Consider the following 23,113-nt stretch of genomic DNA (forward strand, 5'->3'; position numbering starts at 1 on the left):
AAAAGAACCTGGAGTAAACGCCTGATCCGGACTGATATGGGGGAACCAGTTCGATGGCTCGTTTGTGAAGCAGCTTGGAAATCTTTAGCGCTGCCTCCTTCCTTTGAGCGGGTGGGACATATGGGAGGCACTTTGGTTGGACGGGAGGGGTAACAAACGGGATGGTATAGCCTCTGGATATTATCTGAAGCACCCAACGATCTGCAGTTATGGACTCCCAAGCAGTTGGGTGCAATGATAATCTTCCCCCGACTGTCTCCAGAGTAGGACAGTTGGGCAACCCCTCAGGGCTGCTGCGTGGACCTGTCCAAGAAGGTCTCCCTAGACCCAAAGCTCCTTGATCCCCCTCTGCCTCTGGGGCAGCATCTGTCCTGTCCCCCTCTGCCTCTAGGGGACGAGTTATCCTGAGAGTCCAGGAAAAACTGTGATTTTTCGGAACCACATCTTCTTTTGCCCTCACTGATTCCTAGAAAAGTATCTTTGAGGGCTACAGAAGCAGACTCAGACAGCAGACAAAGTCTTCCCATTCTTTTCGCTATGGACAAGGGTGTCACGTACAGTCTTCCCAAAAAGAGAAGAACCATTAAAGGGAGCATTTGTGAAAGATGCCTTGAAAAAGTCCACGAATTGACAGTCTGAGCCCACGTGTGTCGCCTCATAGCCACGCCAGTCCCAGCTGCACTAGCCACTCCTTCCATAGCATGGGAAAGGAGGCGCATAGACATGCTCGATACTGATTTCAGAATCAACATCTTTGTGGAGAACAGATGCTTTTCCTCCAGTGACGGACTCTGGGGGCAACTCAGCTAACTCCTTGACTAGGTCTCACTGCAGTCGTGTGTGTGCCAAATAGTTCAGCGCTCGGATGTAAAACATTGCTGAAGAATATGCTCGCTTCCCAAATCGGTCCACCGCCCTGGACTCCTTGTCCTGAGGGTGGACAGAGGAACTTTCCTGTGCCAGTTCCCTCTTGGTGGCTGCTGCAACCACCATAGCATCCACAGGAGATCCTTTATACCAGGCCTGTCTGTCTGAGGGTGGAGAGAGAATCCTGTCCGGGTGTTCTGGTATTGGCTCTATGGTGTCAGGCTTCTTCCATGCCCACGTGGTAAGATCCACCAAGGGATCCGCAGGAGGGGACACCCAGGACGGAGATGGGCCCATGCCAAAAGCCTCCAGGAACACTGACTCATCCGTAGAAGGTTTTGGGGCTAACCAATCTCCCCTCTGGTGGAGGATCTCCATGATGTCTCCAAAGGAGACATCCTTGGGAGGTGACCTAGAGGAACCTTCTCCATCTAAATCAGTGTCTTCTGTCAAGGACTTGGGGGATTCCAGGTGCCTCCTTTTACACAGGTGCTTAAGGGGTCCCTCTTCAGTGGGATTCTCTGAAGAGGGCTTGAGAGCCACGGGAGGTTCCTCCAGGGGAATCGCGTGGGGGTCCTTTAGTACGGGCTGTCCCTGGGACAAGCTGAATAGAGTCGTAACCGAATCCAAGGGAGTCTGGGCAGAATCCAAGGAAATAGGCTGGGGTCTCGATCCTTGGGAGAGAACCCGCTCCACCACGAACGCTGATGGAGAGTGTACCTCCTTAGCACCCAAGGAGGAAGCTCTCCCCGGGTCTGCCGTGAAGATCGGGGCTGAGGCAGGAGTAGCCAGAGCTCTGAAGGAATGGCACTGATCAGACAAAATCGGAGCCGAAGACACGTCCATTCCCTCGGATCCGACTCCCCGTCCTCGGCCCCAAGAGTTGCTCAGATCCGAACTAGTCGGATCCGAGGAACTCAAGGTAATCTCCAGAGTAGAGGTTGGAGGAACCGTCGGCACCAAACCCCCAACTCGTAAGATCCTCAGATCCATAAACCCTGAAACCACAAGCCGGATCGAGGAAGGAGAAATTGGATGAAAGAAAGGCATGAAGGTCCCTCCTCCAGAGGGAGAGGGGCCTGGCAAGACTCCTATCTGGATTCGGGTCCGAATAAATCTCACCCTGTCCCATATCCAATTCCGACAGACTCAGAGTCAAGCACGAGGAGGTGACCAACTCGGATCTAGCTGGTCGCTGCAATGACCTACATAAAGGCCTCGGATCCAAGGCCTCCGTCGGCTCCAGGGAGAACCTTGGGGAGTGGAGCCGAGGAGACATAGGTCTTGACACTTTCTAAGGCAGGCGAGGGAAGGGCTCCCGCTCTGGAGACTGTTTACAGGGCCTATCTCCCCTCTTGTCTCTGTCCTTGTGTTTCTTCCTGTCTTTTCCTTTGGCCTCCCCTTCAGCAGGTCTAGTGTGAGGGTGAGTCGCAGTCTGAGGAGGAGGTTGAACAGCTGCTGGAGGAGCCGTGGCCGATGAGTCCAGAGAGGAAATGGTTAGAACGCCTTTTGCAACCAGTTTTGCCTTCCTTTCTTTCAAGTCCCTGGGGTTAAATCCGGCGCACACACTGCACTCTACAGATAGATGGGGAACACCCAGGCAAAACACCATCGTGACTATGTGACCACAGAGTGTGACCATCGGCTGGTGAAAGCTTATGGCCACACTGAGTTCTTAAAGGTAGGTTTTGGCTGATCAGCCATACTACAAACTTGATATAAAAGAACCAATCCTCTCTGGGCCAAAAAACTGTCACAGCAGCATTTCTAAACTGTACTGGATTTTCAAAAGGACCTTTAGAAGGGGAAAAGGGAGGGAAGGCATAAAGAAATTTCCCCTTCTGTGAGACTAACATATCCATTTTCCATAACTCCCTGCATGGAACTCTGGAACAAAAGTCTGTGCTTTCTATTCAGAGTGGAGGGAAAAAGATACATCTAGGAAGTTCCCCACTGAACAGCAATTTGCAAGAAGACCTCTCTGTTCAACTTCCATTTATGAGGGTCTGCTTTGGATCTTCTCAGATAACCTGCACCAAGTTCATCTGTGATGGAATACAAGCTGCTTGAAGAAAATTGCACTCTAATATAGGCTATTTCTCTTGGTCTATGAGGGAACAAGGATAAAACATGGCTAGGCTTGTAAAGGCCCAAGGGCCAACAGCCTAGCAACCTCCTGTGATTGTGGGGATTAGCAATATCCCAAGTCATTATGGCTAACAAGCAAAGATGGTAAAACTTTGTTCCCCCTCGTTTGTTGACATACCACATGATTTTGGTTACTGTCAGGACATGTAAGGCTTCTGGAGTCCAGTGGTGGTGAAAAGTCTGAACGCCAAAGATCAGGGCTTTCATTTCTTTGATATTTGTGTGTTTGTGCCAATCTTGCTTGGGAGAGACACCTTGGACTTTCATGCACATTGAAAAAGTTCCCCAGGCCAGGTCTGAAGCATCCACAGAAACCTTCTGAGGAGCAAGAAAGAGAAAAGGCACTCCTGGACTGTGATCTGGTTGATCCACTACTGTAATTCTTTTTTCACAATAGGCAAGACCAAAACTGAAAAGGTACAGGGTGGCACTGAAGTGCCCAAAATGATCTGAGGTGCCATTGAACCTTTACGTGACGTATGGCAAAGGGTTATTACCTGTACTGGTAATGCCACGAACACCAGGGATTTCAGACTCTCTTGCAGTGTTCATTGCCAGAATTAAAAGGTAATGGAAGGAAGTCTGAAACCAGTTTTTTTTTCTCTCTGTGGAAGAAAGGCCAACATGCAGAAAGCATCATAGAAACATGGTTCTGAGAAGGCTGTAGGGTGGACTTTTTCAGGTTTAAAGTAAAACCTAGGTGAAGGAACAAATCCATTGCAAAATGAAGGTCCTGGATGAATTTTCCAAATTAAAGCAGCCTGGATCAAGAAGTTGTCAGGGGCTAAATATTTTATGAATCCTATGGAGCTGTAGAAAAACCAATGGGCAAAACAGAGAATTCAATATGAAATCCCACAGCACACACTTTTCTGAAGAATAAAAAGATAAAATCAGACATCACTCAGTTCTAACCAGATAAGCTCGCATAAAATCAGAGAAGCAAGTTTGAGACACAGCATGTTTAATTTTGGAATTTTTAGAAGAGTATTTAGGTTGGATAAATCTAAAATGGGTCTCTATGTGCCCTCTTTTCTTGGCACAGAAAACGGCCCAGAATAAATCCCCTTTCCTTTTTGGTGAGAAAGGGCGAATTATATGCTCCACCTGATGGAATAACTCAAGAAAGATTAGAAAAACAGGTTCTCTTGGCTTAAGGGTACTTCAGGAATGCCTGACGGAATTGGAGGGAGGTTCCAAGTTTATTCTCATTTAGGATTCTGATCAGCACCTAAATGTCTGATCTCATTTTTCCAACGGTAAGAGAACTGCAAAAGTCTTCCTGAAAGAATGGCGGGGGGGGGGGGGGCTGAAGTGGAAGGAAATGGGACAGAAGGGAAGATGGTAGCTATGAAATGGAGCTTTTTTCACCAAAGGATCCTTTAAGCCTACCTTGGGTTTAATCTTGCCACTTCTTTTCTTTGTTAATTACCTCCTTGTTGCTGTGACTTGTATTTTTACATAAAAAGGGTCCAAGCTTTAGAGGGATAATTCCTCTGGAACTTTGATATGGGGAAAAAGCAGCTTATAATCTTACATAGTTTTTTTTCTTTGGGGGAACTAACAACTTTCACTTTTTGAAAAATTTCAGCTTTAGCGGGTCTGAAAAGAATCATCTAAAAGTTGGCCTTTTACATTACATCTGGCAGAGACGATAGGTGAAGCTAAGAGTACCTTCTTTAGAGCAGATCCAGTAGTTGCTGTCCTGTAAAAAGTATCGGGAGAATATAGTCGTACTTTAGTGAACATCTTACTACTTAAGTAGCTGAAGTGAGCATATTCTTTACGACAGTTTCATGGTCAGTTAGCAATGTCAGAAATGACCTTATTCAAGTTACCAAAAACTAGCTAACAAGTATCTAGTCATACGTGCTGGGTAGTTTATGGCACAGAAAAAGTAGCAGAGGTGCACAATTTCTTTCTATACCTATCCACAAGCGCTAATGTCTATCATTCAGCACTGTATTTGTACATGATAGGAGCTTAGAAGCTTTCTAAGATTCCACTGAAATCACTGCAGGATCTGAGGGATTTCTATACAAATATTTGTGTGTATCCAACACTTTATAAAACTTTGCTTTTTTTTTTTTAAGGTGCAAGTGGCTGTGACTCAGATGCTAGGAAAGTAGACAAGAAGTTTATCTTGTAAAGCAGCCAGCACATGAATAGCTGAAGGCATAAGGACGTCCACAAGTCATGTGTTTTGAAATACCTAAAACCTGTTTGCATTCCCAGTGGAAATGCTGCATCATTTTCACAAGTGTTTCCAAAGGACAATTCTTCCAGAGAGTTGGCAGACAGGTCCTTTATCATTTGATACAAATCCTGTATGGGACTGAATCTGGGAAGAACAGGCTAAGGATTCATCATCTTAATCTGAAGACTCTCAAATGTACAGATTTTCACAGAATGTCCAGGGCTTTGCCTCATATTTTTGGTCCATTTTTCATAAAATTGTGTTTTTCTGGCCAACTCATTAATGATTGAAATTGGAAAACAATGACAGACATTTGAGATTTAGACTCGTACCCTCTAGAAAATTCATGCTAATGCAAAAAGTACAGTTTTGTACCTACCATAAATATAGATGTTCGAGTGTTCACCCTGCTGCAGTCATCACACTTGGGTTATCCTGCCGTCAGGCAGTCCCACAGTCGGCCCGAATTCCAAAGTCTTGGTCCGGCGTCGGTTGCTGTCACTTCTTCCCTGACGTCAGTGCGCCAGGGGTATACAAGAGGCATCCGATGCCATTTTCTTCAGTTTTTCTTGCCCCAAATGTCAGGTGCCCCCAATAGGTAGGCAAAATATATATAAATACATATAGCTATATAAAAATAAAACAAAATCCTTAGGCACAAGCAAATACACCACAGAGGTAGTATAGGAGAGAGTGGTAGAGATAAGTTCAGCTAGTTCAGAGGGGATGGAGAGAGGGTAACCTGGACTGCAGCAAGGTGAACACTCGAACATCTACATTTACGGTAGGTACAAAACTGTACTATGTTCATCGTGTTACTCTGCTGCAGTCATCACACTTGGGTTGAATCCCAAAGCTAAGGATGGGAGGTGGAGTCAGACAGGATTAGAAGCTAGTAAGCCCTGCAAAACTGCAGTGGCAAAACCAGCTCTAGTCTTAGAGTATAGAAGTAAGTGATAGTGTTTGGTGAAGGTGTGCACTGAACTCAAAGTAGCAGCTTCCAGAATATCCTTGGTTGGCACTCCGCTGAGAAAGGCTGCTGATGTAGCTGTAGCCCTGGTGGAGTGGGACCTAATGTTAGCAGGTACTGGTTTCCCATGATGTGTGTAACAGAAACGTATGCAATGCCCTATCCATTTTGAAATGGTCTGTTTTGAGATAGCTTTTCCTTGTGATCCTGTAGCATAGGCTACAAAAAGCTGGTCAGTTTCTCTGAAAGCCTTAGTTTTATCCAAGTAGTAACGTAATTGCCTGTGAATTTCCAAAGAGTGCAGGAGTTTTTCTCCTTTGTTCTGGGGATTTGGGAAGAAGGTGGGCAAGTGAATGGTTTGGTTTAGGGCCACACTGGATACCACCTTTGGCATAAAGGAAGGATTCGTTCGTAGAGAGATTCTGTCTTGATGAAAAATTATGAAAGGTTCCACTGCCATTAGTGCCTGCAGCTCTGAGACTCTTCTAGCTGAGGTTATTGCTAGTAGTAGGGCAGTTTTCCATGAGAGAAATTTTAAATCAGCAGAAAAAGCTGGTTCAAAGGGCGGTAGTGTAAGCTTTTCCAGAACAAAGTTGAGATCCCAAGTAGGTGTTGGAGCTCTCCTTGTCGGTCTTAAGTTCTTAGCCCCTCTGAGGAACTGTCTCTGGAGTGGATGTGAGAATAAAGGAGGATCCGTGCTGTAATGAGCTGAAATTGCTGAGGCGTGGATCTTAATAGATGAAAAGGAAAGCCCTTTGTGTAACATCTCAGTTAAATATTGTAGAATCTGAGGGATGTATCAAGGGGGTTTAGGCCTTTAGCCTGGTTCCAGGCGCAAAATCTTTTCCATTTGTCTGAATAGGTTTTCCTGGTGCTGGGTCTCCTGGCCTCCAGAATGACATCCATAACAGCTTTGGATAAAGGTGTTGGCTGGTTGTTTAGGTAATTTGCCATGCAGCCAGGTTTAAAGTCTTGAGCTGGCTATGTAGAATCTGATGATCTTGCTGGGTGAGCAGGTGAGGAATTTGTGGCAAAATCCATGGTGGGCCGTTGGCCATGTTCCTTAAAATTGGGTACCAATGCTGGAGTGGCCAGTCTGGTGCAACGAGTATCATTTGTGGTCTCTCTAATCTGACTTTCAGCAGTACCTTTGCTAGAAGAGGTAGTGGAGGGAAGGCATACACTGTTAATGTTTTCCAACTGAATGAGAGGGCGTTTACTTTCCAAGCAAGTGGGTGGAAGGTCCTTGTGCAAAATTTTTGAAGTTGGTGGTTGTGGGAGCTTGCAAACAGATCTATGTTTGGGCGTCCCCATTTTTGAGTTATCATTGCAAATACTTGTGGATCTAGTTTCCGTTTGTGTGGATCCATGATATTTCTGCTTAGGTCGTCTGCCAATGTGTTTTTCTGTCCTGGCAGGAAATGTGCATGTAACTGAACCTGGTAAGACAGTGCAGTGTTCCACAAGGTCATTGCTTGCCTGCATAGAGGGTAGGAATGTGTGACCCCTTGCTTATGTACCACATGACTGTGGTATTGTCCGTCTTTATTATTAGTTGTCCTGGGTGTAGAAGGTCCTTGAAAGCTGTTAAGGGCATTCTGTACTGCTAGCATTTCTTTTTGATTGATATGCAGATGCCTCTGATCTGTAGTCCATTTGCCCTGAATGCACTGCCCTGCCATGTGTGCTCCCCAGGCATAGTCCGATGCATCTGTTGTCATAGTTTGCCTGGCTGTGGGTAAGGTGAAAGGCTGACCCTTGTTGAGGTGACATGCCTGTGCCCACCATAGAAACTCCTGTTGAAGGCAGGGAATGAGTGATATCATTGTTTCCAAGCTGTGGCTGTGCTGAGTCCATACACTTTTCAGGTACCATTGTAATTTCCTCATATGCAGTTTTGCAAATGGTATTAGTAGTATGCAAGATGCCATGAATCCCAAGGCCTGCAGAATGTTTCTTGCAGGGAGTTGGGTCTTTGTTGCCATTATTCTGAAATACTGAAACAGCTGTCGTTGCTTGTCTGGCGTGAGATAAGCCATCCGAGCCATTGTATTCAAGCTGGCACCCAGGAATATTATGTTTTGTGAGGGCACTAGTTTTGATTTCTTTTCATTTACTGTGTACCCTAGGCAACTTAGAAGGTGTTTGACAAATGCCAGATGCTTTAAAAGAATGTCTTTGCTTTCTGCTTGAATGAGACAGTCGTTCAGGTATGGGTATATTTGAATTCCTCTTTGTCTGCAGTATGCAATTACTGGTACCAGGCATTTTGTTAAGACCCTGGGCGCAGTAGACAAGCCAAAGGGCAGTGCAGGGAATTGATAATGCTTTGAACCTGCAATGAGGCGGAGGTATCTTCTACAAATTTGTCTGATAGGGACATGCAGGTATGCCTCCTGGAGGTCCAAAGTGATTAGCCAAGCATTCTTGCCCAGCATGGGAAGAAGCTGCTGTAGTGTTAGCATCTTGAATTTTGGTACTTGCAGACAGGTGTTCAGAATTGAAAGATCCAGAATGGGTCTCCATGCCTTGTCCTTTCTTGGGACTAGGAAGAGTCTTGAGTAAAATCCTTGTCTTTGCTCTTGTGTAGGTATCTGTTGAATGGCTCTCATGTTCATGAGGGTCGTAATTTGTTTTTGTGCCTCTGCCCATTGATTTGGTGGCAGGTTTGGCATTCCTTTGTTCTTTGGTAAGGTATGAAAGTGGATTCTGTATCCTTGAGAGACAATGTTTAGAACCCATTTGTCTTTTGTGATGATGTGCCAGTTGTCTGCAAAAAATGTTAGTTTTCCTCCCAAGGGAGTTGCCAGGACAGATTTGCTTGGTAGTTTGAGGATAGAGTCATTGTGTTGGTCTTCTGCTAGCTTGGTGCCTGTCTTCTCCTCCTTTCTGGGTAGCAGAACCCCATTGGCGAGGTTTGTAAGGGCCCTGTGACTGACCTCTGCCCCTTGGGCGCCTGTATTTGCCCCTCATCTGTCTGAAGCTGGAAAGGACCAGTTTTTGTTGGCCAATTTCTGCTGAATCGATGGGGTTGTACCTGCAAAAAATCCTTGACCACTTGCATAGACTTTGCCTTATCCTCCATTTTCTTTAAAACCTCTTCTGCTTTGACACCAAATAATACATCCTGTTGTAAAGGTGCATCCAATAATTTTGCTTTAACATGGTCAGGGAGGGTTTGTTCTTTTAACCAAGCATGCCTACGTATGACAGATCCAGTAACAGCTGCTCTACAAGAAGCTTCCAATGAGTCAAATCCGCATTGTAAAGTATGTTTGCCCACCTGTTCAGCTGCATGCAACAGATCCTGCATTTCTTTGAATTCAGGCAGTTCTGAATGTATGCTCATTTTTTGTTTTAACTGAGACATTAGAAATTGTTGATATTTCAACATGTGAAACTGGCAATTTAATGCTCTCATAGCCAGAGTAGCTGAGGTGTATATTTTCTTTCCCCATCTATCTAGGGCTCTGGAATCCCTTTCAGAGGGCACAGGATTTTTAGCCATAGAAGCTTTTGCTCTCTTAGGACCCTGGGAAATTGTTTCTGGGTCAGCTACAGGGCTTTTATAAAGAAATTTGTGAGAGTCAGGTACTCTGAAGTATCTGTCAGGTTTGGCTGGAGCAGGAGGAAGAGAGTCTGGATTTAAACTAGACTCCAAGTAAACATCATCCACAATATCCAGAACAGGAGGGATAGCAAGAGGTCTGTGCTGGGGTAGTAAAAGGATCTCTCGGAGCCTTTTCTTAGAATCTGAGTAATCCTGGCCTTCCCAGTGGAAATGTTCCCCTCATGGTATGTAAAGTTTCCCCAAAGGAGTAGTCTTCAGGGGGAAATGCTGAGGGAATAGATTCTTCAGCATCAGAATCTTCATAAGGTGGAAAAATGTAATCCTGTTCCTCAGAAATATCTGAGGAGAGAGAAACCTGGTCAGAGGATGCATAATCCTCCTCTTGTCTAGGTCTTTTATCAGGAGAGGGATGGGAACCCCTGATAAGGGTAATCAAATCTTCAGCCATCTTAAGCATCTGTTTTCTAGGCATGGGGCCTTGAACTGTAGACTGATGTACAGTTTTCTTTGGTTTTAAAGGAGTTTTAAGTTTAGCATAAGATTTAATGGTGAGTGCAGTCGGCCTGAAGACACCTTCAGAAACCGAAGGTGTTTCTTTTGCACCGGTGTCTAGTTCTGCTCTGGTGTCAGTAGAAGGCTGCGTCGGCCTAGTCGATTCCACATGGGAATCCGCAGCTGTTTGGGGTTCCATCTCTGCGGTCGTCAGGGGGTGCGTAGGCACCTCACTGAAAACCGGAGAACCGGCGACAGGCCGAGCTGAGGCCTCGGTGTCTGGCTTATTCCTAGGCTGCCTGTTCTTATCCTTGCGTTTTTTATGAGTGGCGGTTGTCGGCTGCTCCGACGGCATGATATAATTAAATTTCCTACCAAAGTAATGCCGTGCGAAGTCAAAACGGCGTTTGATAGTTGGTTTATTAAACCTAGCGCAAAACCGACAACCTGTGACGTCGTGGTCTGGGCCTAGGCAAGGAATACAACAGGAATGGAAGTCCTTATGAGGTATTTGCTTCCCACAAGAAATGCAGTTAACTTTTTCAGACATCGGACTGAGGCAAGAAAATGTTCCCCCAATGGGGTACTTAGGTGTCGGCCGACTGGCACTTGCGAACTGCTTCTGCTTCGGGCACCGTGCGGCAAGAAAGACTGAAGAAAATGGCATTGGATGCCTCTTATATACCCCTGGCACACTGCCGTCAGGGAAGAAGTGACAGCAACCGACGCTGGACCAAGACTTTGGAATTCGGGCAGACTGCAGGACCGCCTGACAGCAGGATAACCCAAGTGTGATGACTGCAGCTTTCTAAGTTTGTATAAGCAATATTTAAAAATTGTTCCTATTTTTTGGGCCTTTTTCCCATTTTTATTTAAGGCTTTGTCCAGATTTTTTGCTGGTTGAGAGGTATACCAGCTAGGGTTCCACTTTTGCTGTCTTGCAGGCCATCTGATCCATTGGGTGGAACATGCCTGAAACTTGTTCCATGTAGACATCCAGAGGAGGTCTCGACAGTGGTATCAGGGTCAGAAGTCAACTAGTTGTGGGCTTATTTGGCCTCAGAGACTTCAAACTGATCAGATAACAGAAGCCGACAGGCCAGGCTTCTTAAGGAAAACTCCACCTTAGAAATAAAAATTATATATATAGATTTATTTTTTTGCAATGTTTTCTGGGCTATTTTAACACATCAAAATCACTGAGTGCTTATTATAGAATTTTAATGTGTTTTCCATAAATGGTTGCTGGTAGGGCTTAACATATCAATGTGATCTTGTTTTTCCAATGCTTTTTCTTTCCCATAAACCACTTCAAATTTGCTTTATATGAATCATGCTAGACATAAGGAAGTAGTGGTGCACTGACATCTTATATACCTTCGGTAATAGGAGTGCTTCTATTTTTCCTGGAACGACACCCATTATGCCTCTGAGCCTGATTTCCACAATACAAAGGAGTTATACAGCTGCAACCAAAAAAAGCGGCTTAATTGCAGGCCTTTGTTCTAAGTACCCTTTTATAGTCTAAGATGAACTGACAGTCCCCTCACCCACAGTACTTCTGAGGTAACTAAACTGTCACTGCACTTAAAGATCTTTGCAGTTTCACATGTGACAGCTGCTAATGGAAAAGGGAAGGGGTTTGAGAATAATTCTTTTCCCCAATACCTGCAGTGGAAAGATTTTTACGTTTCATTTATTTTCCCAATATACTGCAGAAAATACTTTATTTTCATTTGCTTTATAACTAATATGTTGTAGTTTCCCCTTACTAAGTTTCAAAACAAAATATATATGTTGTTATTCTGCTCATATTGTGATTTGTTAAAGTACAGGAAAATCACTCTTCTGACTCCTTGCTAACACAGTAAAATTAAGGGAGTGGAAAATAACCATTCACCAAGTCCGTGTAGTGGGAAGATTTTTTTGGGGGTGGGTGGGGGTGCAGAATACTGTAGGAAATTCTTTTATAAGTTCAATTTATTAAAAAACAGTTGGGTAAAATCTTATCACCATAGATGTCCTTTTCTATATGCTGCAGTATTCATCACATAAGGGAGTAGTCCACCTCCGGCTGACTCGTACATCCAGCCCACATACAAAAGTCTACATTCTACTGAGAGGCATGCACATCCCACATAAAATGGGTCTTAAGAGACGTCAGGTATAAAGTGGATGTCAGCATGCACCGACTTTAGAACCGAATGCCGCCAAGGTGAGAAACCTAGTAGTAAAAACAGACAAGCATCAGGGGGAAGGTGTGTGTGTGTGGGGGGGGGGTCAGCAAGCAATACTGTAGCATATAGAAGAGAAGGACATGTTTATGGTAAGATTTTACACAACTATTCTGTTCTTCTACTCATATGCTGCAGTATTGATCACACTAGGGAGAATGTCAAAGCTCACACTTGGGAAGGATAGAGGAGAGGAGGTGCAGAAGCTTTTTCTACAAAGCCCTGAAGAATAGCTCTGGAAATCCCAGACCTGGACCTGGAGATAACATCAAGTTTATAATGTTTAATGAAGGTATAGACATATGACCAGGGAGCCATCCCCTGGACAGAACAAGTGTCTAAGATTTTAAAGAAAGTCCCAGAAGAGGAAACTGCTCTAGTGGAGTGTGTCCTCACTGGAGAAGTAGGAGTCTTACCGTTGGCGGAGTAACACAGAGAGATAGCTTTAGAAATCCAAGAAGAAATAGTTTGCTTGGAAATTGGCTGACCCGGGGCCCCTGGGAGGTAGGACACAGAGGCATTCAGATTTTTGGACAGGTTTGCTTTTATCTAGGTAGTATCCAAGTTGTCTGTGCACATCCAAAGAGTGCAGGATTCTCTCACTTTTAGAATGAGGGGAAGGAAAAAAAAAAGGTGAGAAGATTAATAGACTGGCTAAGGGATAACTCACTGACTACCTTGGGTGCAAAGGAAGGGTTGGTACGCAAGGAAACCCTATCCCTGTATAAAACTGTGAAGGGGGGTTAGACATCAAAGCTTGCAGCTCAGAAACCTTTCTAGCAGATGCAATGGCCACGAGTAAAACTGTTTTCCATGTGCAATGTTGCAGGAAAGAAGAGCTCGCTGGCTCAAAAGGTGCCAATGTAAGCTTCTTTAGCATAAAGTTGAGATTCCAAGGAGGAGGAAATGGTTTCCTTGGTAGTCTAATATGAAGGACACCTTTAAGGAAAAGTTTCACCTCTGACCTTGAGGCTAGAGGAGGGGACATAGGCAGGCAAGGTGAGATAGCTGAAAGGTGAGCCTTCACTGAAGAGAATAGGTCACTTTTCATCAGTTCACACAGATGGGACAAAACCAATGAGACATCCACAGACAGTTGCTGTATATCCTTCTTGAGGCATCAGATGGAAAACCTTTTCCATTTGGAAACAGGATTTCCTAGTAGTGGGTTTTCTGGCCTCCTGTAGAAATTGAAGCACATCCTCTGAAAATAGGTGTCTAAAGGGAATCAAAATCCTATCACAAACAGAGCCAAGTTCAGAGTTGACAGCACTGGATATATCAGAGTTCCCTTGCCCTGTGCGAGTAGATCCATCCTTTGGGGTAACTTGTGATGACTGCCCCTGGCTAGGTGCAGAAGAAGGGGGAACCAGAGTCACCAGCAAGATGTTTTAGTTGATCCTGCTGAATCTTCAGTAGGACCTTTTGTAGGGGAGGTAAGGGGATGCATACAGAAACATCCCCTTCCAAGAAAATGATAGTGTGTCCACTTTCCACGGCAGGGGGTGTGGAACCCTGGTACAAAATTCTGGAAGATGTCTGTTCATGGGGGAGACAAAGAAATCTGCCTGAGGCATACCCCAACGAAGGATCAAGTCCAGAAACACATCCTTGTGCAACATTCATTCGTGGGGCTGAAGGGCCAACTCCCAGCTGTATAGGGCCAGTCTGCATAGGAGGTAAGACTTCGATCCCCCTCTGCTTGCTGGTGTACCACATAACAGTGGTGTTGTCTTTGAACCACCTCAGCACCCCTGCAATAAGCTTGGGTTAGAAGATTTTCTTTTACGTTGATATGTCCCCTTTGCCTGTGTGGGAGACCACACACCCCTGACCCTTCAGGACTATAGTGCTGCGCCCCAGCCTGTGTCTGAAGCATCTGTGAATAACTGTAGGGGAAAGAGGGGGGCTATAGGGGGAGACCAACGTTTTTGGCTACCTGAAGTATCCACCAATCCAACTCCCTTTTTATGCATGGTAGGAGTGTTGCGCCCAAAAAGTCTTTAGAAACCATTGAATTTTTCTCATGTGCAGTTTGGCCTAGGGGTGCATGGAGATAGCAGATGCCATAAACCCCAGGAGATGTAGGAAGTCCCTGGCAGCCAGAGAGGAGAGGTAAAATGCTCTGGAAGTAAGAGGTGAGAAACAGCACCTTTTCCATGGGTAGGGAAGCTAGCATCTTGTTTGTATCCTGCAACACAGAAAAACGTGGTATTGTGAAGGGGTCAGAGAGGACTTCTGATGGTTTACAGTGAAGCCTAGACTCTCTAGAGGGGAAATGGTGAAGGAAAGACTCCTGAATAAGGTCTGGTGTTTGGGATTGGATAAGGACATCATCTAAATAAGGGAAGATCTGAATTCCCTGTAGCCTGCAAAATGCTATAACAAGAGACGAGCATTTTGTGAAGACCCTTGGTGCCTTAGACAGATCAAAGGGCAAAGCACAGAATTCAAAATGTGAGAGGAAGCAATACAAACGTAGAAACTTCCTGAACTGAGGGTGAATGGGGATGTGAAGTTAAACGTCTGATGTCCAATGACACCATGAAAGCTTGGGGAAGAACTAGAGGAAGAGTGGGCAAAGTCAACATCCAAAAAGATGGGTCTTTCAGAAAGGTGTTTAGGTGGGAAAGGTCCAGAATGGGTCTCTAGGGGGCCATCCTTCCTTGGAAGCAAAACCATCCCAGAGTAGAAACATTTCCCTTGTTGAGCAGAAGGGACCTCTGGAACAGCTTCCTGAGAATAATTATCTGAAATTACCAGAGGGAAGATGGCCATTTGGTCCTTTGGTGGTTGTGGGATGCCTCTGAAGGAGGGATAAGTTTCCCAAACCATTAAATATCCTCTCTGGATGATGGAGAGGACCCAAGAGTCCTAGGTGATCTGATTCCAAGTTGCAAGAGAGAGAAAGATGAAGGGACAGGGAAGTGGATGGCCCTTGGAGGCAGGTAGTCACAAGCTACCAGGTTTAGACGGAGACTGAAAGGGCCGTTTCTGAACAGGAGTGGATGAGGCAGATTTGGAAGAAGATTGTTTCCTAACCCCTCTTTTGATTTATGAAGAATGGGGCATGATGGGTTTCCTAATTAAGGCCCTCTTTGTAGGATAGTTCCTTTGGAACCTGGAAACAGGATAAACCAACACATGCTTCAGATTCTGTAAGGATCTGAATAGTTCTGCAGCTGAGCTACCGAACAATGTTTTAGCATTCAGAGAGGGATCCATGTGTTTGGCCTTAAAGTCAAAGCAGGGGTTGTAACCAGAAAGTACAGTTTTGTACCTACCATAAATGTAGATGTCCAAACAGGATAGCATCTGCAGTCCTAACAAATGGGTTGTCCTGTCGTCAGGCAGCCCTTCGGTCGGCCGGATTCCAAAGTCTGGGTCTGGCCTCGGCTGGTGTCGCACTTCACCCGACGTCATCTCTGCTGGTCTTCGGGTATAAAGGCATCAGCCGACGCCATTTTCCTCAGTGTTTCTTGCCCCAGATGCCAGTAGCCCTCTTGGATAGCTAAATTTTTGGGTAAATGCCAATGTTTCCCAAAAAGTAGAAGGCAAACACAAAAGATATGCATGTATGTACATGTATACAAACAAATACACCATAAGAGATCCCCCAGCTAGCTATTAGGTGGGCAATACCCTAGGAGTACCACAGAGGGGAAGGAGGGTGGGTAATCCTGACTGCAGATGCTATCCTGTTCGGACATCTACATTTATGGTAGGTACAAAACTGTACTATGTCCTTCAAGGATGCATCTGCAGTCCTAACAAATGGGTAGAATACCATAGCCAAACTAGGGGAGGAGGAATAAGAATTATGGTGTACTTAGGATCCCTTGCAACACAGCAGTGGCAAACCCTGCTCGGGATCTAGAGTATAGAGGTAAGTTATAATGCTTGGCAAATGTATGCACGGAGGTCCAAGTAGCAGCCTCAATAATGTCCTTGGTAGTCACTCCTCGTAAGAAGGCTGTGGTAGTGGCTGTAGCCCTTGTAGAATGAGGCCTTATGTTCTGTGGAATTTGCTTTCCATGATAGGAGTAACAGAATCTTATGCAATTTCCTATCCACTTGGAGATTGTCTGTTTGGAAATTGGTTTTCCTTCCCTTCCTGTTGCATAGGCTACTAGGAGCTGGTCAGTTTTTCTATTGCCCTTGGTTCTGTCCAGGTAGTAGCGCAACTGTCTATGTACATCCAAGGTATGCAGCAGTCTTTCCCCTTTGTTCTGTGGATTGGGAAAGAAGGTAGGAAGGTGGATTGCCTGGTTTAGAGACAGTCTGGATATCACCTTAGGCATAAATGTAGGATTAGTTCTCATGGACACTATCTTGATGGAAAATTAGGAAGGGTTGTACTGCCATTAAAGCCTGTAGTTCCGAGACCCTTCTTGCTGAAGTAATTGCCAGTAGGAAAGCAGTTTTCCAGGATAGGTGTTGAAGATCTGCTGTTGCTGCTGGTTCGAATGGAGGGAGTGTCAATTTTTCTAGCACAAAATTCAAGTCCCATGCTGGTAATGGTGGTTTCCTAGGAGGTTTTACATTCTTAATTCCCCTGAGGAACTGTCTGAGTAGAGGATGCGAGAAGACAGGGGGATCGAGGCTGTATTCTGCAGAAATAGCTGATGCATGTATCTTGATGGAGGAATAGGACAGGCCAGTATGTAGGAGCTCTGCCAAATACTCCAGGATGTTGGCAATATCTACCTTTGACACATCTTTCCCTCTTTCCGTACTCCAAATGACAAACCTTTTCCATTTTCCTGCATAGTTCCTTCTAGTAGAAGGTCTGCGGGCCTCAAGGATAATGTCTTTAACCCTTTGGGATAAATCTGGGTTAGATGCTCTTATGTAATGTTCCAGGCAGTGAGTTGCAGAGTTTTCAGGTTTGGATGCAAGATGTTGTAGTTGCTCTGAGTCAACATCAAAGGAATCAGGGGTAGAGTCCACGTTCCCCCCCGAGACATGCTCCTCAGTAATGGATACCAATGTTGTCTTGGCCAATTTGGAGCTATCAGAATTATCCTTGGCCGTTCCTCTGATTTTCAGTAGTACCTTGTGCATCAAAGGAAGGGGTGGAAATGCATATGCTGTCAGGCCTTTCCAATTGAAGGATAGAGTCTACCTTCCAAGCAAGAGGGTGGTATGTCCTTGTGCAGAATTTCTTGAGCTGGTGGTTGAGTGGGGATGCAAATAGGTCTATTTGTGGCATTCCCCATTTCTTTGTGATGGCCTTGAAGATGTCCGGGTGTAGCATCCATTCGTGAGCATCCGAGGTAGTTCTGCTTAACATGTCTGCTAGGATGTTTTCTTTTCCCGGTACAAATATTGCCTGTAATTGAATGTTGTAGCTCAGAGCCATATTCCACAGGTCCAGAGTCATTCGGCATAGGGGGTATGAATGAGTGCCTCCCTGTTTGTTGATGTACCACATGACTGTGGTGTTGTCTGTCCTTATCATCACTTGGCTCTCTTTGAGAAATGGTCTGAAATTCTGGATTGCTAGTTTTACTGCCAGCATCTCTTTTTGATTTATGTGCAGGTGTAGTTGATCTGGAGACCATAGGCCTTGAATGCACTTGTCCAGCATGTGTGCCCCCCAACCGAGGTCTGAGGCGTCCGTTGTGATGGTTTGGCTTGCTTGAATGTTGTGGAAGGACAACCCTGGGTTTGCCTGGCATGTCTGAGCCCACCATAGGAACTCTTGTTTCAGGCATGGAATTAGTGGTATTTCGGTTTCTAAGCTGTGCTTGTGTTGAGACCATAAATTCTTTAGGTACCACTGTAGCTTTCTCATATGCAGTCTGGCATGGGGGACGAAGATTATGCAGTATGCCATGAAACCCAAGGCCTGCAGTACTTTCCTTGCTGTTAGTTTGTTCTGCTTTGCTAGTGTCAAGAAGTACAGATGAAGTTGTTCTTGTTTTTCTGCAGTTAGGAATGCCATCTGTTTTACTGTGTCCAATTCTGCACCCAAGAATGTTATTGTCTGGGATGGTATCAGTTTTGACTTTTTTAAATTGACTGTGTATCCCAGGGCTTGTAGTAAGCAAATGACTCTTTGTAAGTCTTGTGTCAGCTTGCTTTTGTTGTCCGCTTGTATCAGGCAGTCGTCCAGGTATGGATAAATTTGAATTCCCTGAAGCCTGCAATGAGTGATTACTGATGCCAGGCATTTCGTGAACACTCTGGGCGCAGTAGATAAGCCAAAGGGCAATGCTGAGAATTGATAATGCTCTGATCCTGCAAAAAATCTGAGGTATCTTCTGCAAATTGGTCATATGGGGACGTGCAGGTATGCCTCCTTGAGATCTAGAGTTACCAGCCAATACTCCTTGCCCAGCATGGGAAGAAGTTGGTGTAGGGTCAGCATTTTGAATTTTGGAACAATGATGAATGTGTTTAAAGCGGACAGGTCGAGAATAGGTGTCCAACTGTTCTCTTTTCTTGGTACTAGGAAGAGTCTGGAGTAAAATCCCTTGCCCTGTTCTGTAGGTGGTACCCTTTCCACAGCTCTCATCTTTGTTAATTGAGCTATTTGTTTTAGGGCTTCTGACTTTTGATTTGGTGGCAGGTTTGGCATTCCTCTTTTTGCTGGTAAGGTGTGGAAATGAAACCTGTAGCCTTGGTCTATAGTTTGCAAAATCCAGTTGCCTCTTGTGATATAGTGCCAGTTTTTGGAAAATAAGGCTAACTTTCCGCCTAAGGGTGCTACTATTTGTTCCCTGGTAGGCGGTGTTAGAACCAAGTCACTGTGATTGTCCTGTTGCAGTGGTAGTGGTTGTATCCGTGCCTCGTTGGTTATTGCCTTGCCAATGGCGTCCCCTGTAGGCACCTCCTCTGGATTGATTTCTGCCTCAGGAACGTGTATTCCTGCCTCTCTGATTTTTAGAGGAGTCTGGAAAGGACCAATTTTTGGAAGGCCAGTTCCTGCTGAACCTTGGGGGCTGTACCTGTAAGAAATCTTTAACTGTTTGTACAGATTTTGCCTTCTCTTCCATTTTCTTCATTACTTGTTGGGCAGGAGAACCAAATAGATTGACCTTGTCCATAGGAGCATCTAATAGCTTTGCTTTAACATGATCCGGCAAGACCTGCTCTTTCAATCATGCATGCCTTCTTATAACTGTGCCAGTCATGGCTGATCTAAATGAAGCCTCCAGTGCATCATAGCCACATTTTAAAGAATGGTTACTAACCTGCTGAATGTTATTCACCATTTCTAGAACATATTTCTTATCTAAGGAATCATCAGAGGACAGTTTCTTAGTTAACTGATCAAGCATAAACTCTTGCTATTGGATCATATGAAACTGACAGTTCAAAGCTCTAGCTGAGAGAGTAGCGGAGGTGTATACTTTTTTACCCCATCTCTCTAAGGACCTGGGATTCCCTATCAGAAGGGAGAGGGTTTTTAGCTGAGGTCGAAGCTACTGCCTTAGGCCCCTGGGAGATAGTCTCCGGATCTGCAAAAGGAGCCTTGTATAAGTGGTGATGAGTGTCCGGTACCCTGCAGAACCTGTCGGGCTTAGCAGGGGCTGGAGGTAAAGTATCAGGAGCAGTGCAAACATCATTAAATGCATCATCCACAACAGGAAGAACTGGAGGTATAGCTAAGGGCCTATGCTGTGGTAAGTGTAAAAAGGTCCTAAGCCTTTTTCTTGAATCTGAGAAATCTTGTCCCTGCCATTGGAATTGCTCTTGCATGGCATGTAAGGTTTCCCCAAAGGAAAATTCCTCTGGTGGAGAGGCAGAAGGAATAGATTCTTCAGCATCAGAATCTTCATAAGTAGAAAGAGGAGCCTCTGGATGGTCTGTAATGTCGGAGTCATCAGAAGAGTCATCTGAGGAGCCTGGCTCAGGGGGCACTGCTCTAGGTCTCTTTTTCTGGAGGTTGTGAGGCCCTGTCTGGGTGAGATTGGGATCCTCTTATTAAAGATATGAGATCCTCTGCCAAAGTAAGCATTTGTGAACTGGAGCTGGGCCTGTGAGAGGGGGGGCTTAACAGGCACTGATTTAGCAGTTTTGGCTGCTTTAGCCCTGGCAAAGGCCTTTATAGACATGGCTGCAGGAGGCCTAGCAGCACCACGTGCTGGGGTAGAGACATCCAAAGGGATGGTGTCCGATAACTCTAGAGAAACCACATTAGTAGGCAAAATTTCAGAGGCCGATTCAGCTAGGGTAGAAGGGGCCTTGGTAGTAGTCATGGATTCGGCTGTAGATTGAACCGTTTGCTCGGTTTCGGCCGAAACCGAGACACTCGCGGTTTGCTTTACCGTGGTTTCGGCCGCGAGTGTCGGTCCTTTTCTTTGCGTTTCTTAACAATTTGGGTAGTCGGAGGATCCGACGGCATAATGTACGCAAAGTCTGAGCCGAAAAACTGTTCAGCAAACTCCGACCGACGCCTAAGCGTTCGTCGGTTGAAGGAAGCACAGGCTAAACAAGCTGCTACGTCGTGGTCTGGGCCTAAACAAGGTAAGCAGTAAGAGTGGAAATCTTTATGAGGTATTTGTTTCCCACAAGTTAAACAGTTATTTACTTTTTCTGACATCGGCTGAGGCAAGAAAGAGTCCCCAACGGGTACTTAGCTTTTAGAAGTCTTCGAAGTTGTATTCGGTAGTATTAATCTCTGGATCTGACCGACCGGCACTTGCGAACAGCTTCTGCTTCGGGCGCCAAGCGGCAAGAAAGACTGAGGAAAATGGCGTCGGCTGATGCCTTTATACCCGAAGACCAGCAGAGATGACGTCGGGTGAAGTGCGACACCAGCCGAGGCCAGACCCAGACTTTGGAATCCGGCCGACCGAAGGGCTGCCTGACGACAGGACAACCCATTTGTTGGGACTGCAGATGCATCCTTGAAGGACATCCATGAACATCTCCTTAAAACTGACCCAGAGGCTGCTGCTCTGGCAGAGGCATCTGCAGCATTATAATTGCACTTGATGGACTGCCTTGTAACCTGTGCAGAGGAGTTAAGAATGGCAGCCAATTTTGCCTTAGTAGGAGAATATGGAAACTCAGAAAGGAGTATTCCCTGCATCACAGCAAGGAGACCCAGAGAGTATTTAGCCATGTGAGTCAGGTAATTAATTGTCCTGAAGGCCAGGGTAGCAGAGGTGTAAACCTTCTTCCCCAGTCTCTCCATAACCTCGCTCTCTTTAACAGAGGGCAGTAAGGAAGTAGACAATAACTTGAAGGCCTTGTCAGCAGAGATAGAAATGGTAGCTGGGTCTGCAGACAGAGCTTTAAACAGGAACTTAGCATACTCAGGTACCTTATAGAACCCTGTCTGGGCATTGAGAGTAGGGGTTGTGAATCTGGAAACTTGGAAGCAGCAGTAAATGCATCCAGGAAATGCAGGCAGGATTGGGGAATAGCAGATGGTGACGGAGAATCCATCTGCAAGAGGCTCATAATACCTCTTTTGAATATCAGTGACTTGGCATCAGTCTCATTTGAAAAATTTTCATTTTAAGGATAGTTTCTCCACAGGAAATATCCTTCCCAGGGGAATCTGTACCATTGGATTCCTCTTCTGGGGAGGCATACCCTAGGGGTGAAGCTATCTGGTTGGAATAGGCCAAAGAGTCAACATCACAGGATTCCTCCTCAGAGAAGGAATCTGCAGCTGCCCTTTTGAATGCAGTGGAGGGAGAAAAGGACTGCAAAGGGACAGCGGAAGGTGAGGACTGGCACAGGGCCATGAAGGCATTGAAAAGGCTTTGGGAAAAAGCCTGCCAGTCAGGGGGGTGTTCTGACAGAGCAGAAGCCACATGTTTAGTCTTCCCTTTTTACTTTCTGGGAGTTTTCATGTGATGGAATGTGGAAGGACCTGACATTGGCCTTACATTCGACTAAATCAGTAAGCACATCCTCATGCACACTGACTTGAGTGATGCCTTAAGAACCTTCAGAAATAAAGACCTGTGGTTCCACCCTTTTCACCCAATCAGATGCCTGCACTTCCCTCTTGGACGTGCAGATGCCTGCACTTCCCCCTTGAATGTACTGGTGGACTCCTTCAGAGCTTCCCCTGTGGTACCCACCAAAGGGACATCCACAGACTCGGGAACGACCTCTGGGCCTACATCGGCCCCGGGAGGGATGCCCAAGACAGAGGGTGCAGCTGGTAGATCAGGCCGAGATTTTTTGGCCTTTTTAATTTGTGGCTCGTCTGAAGGACCAGGCATCCCCACCATCTCTCGTGCTAGGTGCTTAACACTCTGGTTCTTTAAGTACAATTTAAGAGAAGATACACAGCTCTTTAGAGTTTTGGGAATTAACTATTTATAAATATCACAGGCAGTATGTTTGTGGGGTATGGGCCTAGACAGAACAAAGGTCGTGGGCATCTATGTGGAATCTGCCTTTCACATGCACACTTGCCCTTCTTAGCTGATGAAGTCTCCACACAACAAAGCAGCAGCAAAAAACAAGAAATGGAAATAAAAAACCCCACCGGAGTACTTATCTGAAACACGGTTCAAAATCTGGCAAGCAAACGTCTGGAGCAGGCAATCAGGCAGGTGGCAGAAGGTTCTGAGGCTGGTGCATGCCAATGTCCTCTTTATATCCGATGCCTCTATGACCAATGTACGAAAGAGGGTGTGCGGTGTCACAAGTACCTAGCA

The 23,113-nt window shown here is 45.5% G+C and overlaps 1 protein-coding gene across 1 annotated transcript in view; it reads right to left on the minus strand.

Moving 5' to 3' along the window:
• DYNC1H1 (dynein cytoplasmic 1 heavy chain 1) overlaps positions 1-23,113 on the minus strand; it is a 3,754,902-nt gene that overhangs the window by 1,441,649 nt on the left and 2,290,140 nt on the right. The window lies entirely within an intron of this gene.

This window comes from Protopterus annectens, chromosome 6.part0 (assembly GCF_019279795.1).
Source record: "Protopterus annectens isolate FY-2018-M chromosome 6.part0, PAN1.0, whole genome shotgun sequence".
Lineage (NCBI taxonomy): Eukaryota > Metazoa > Chordata > Ceratodontiformes > Protopteridae > Protopterus > Protopterus annectens.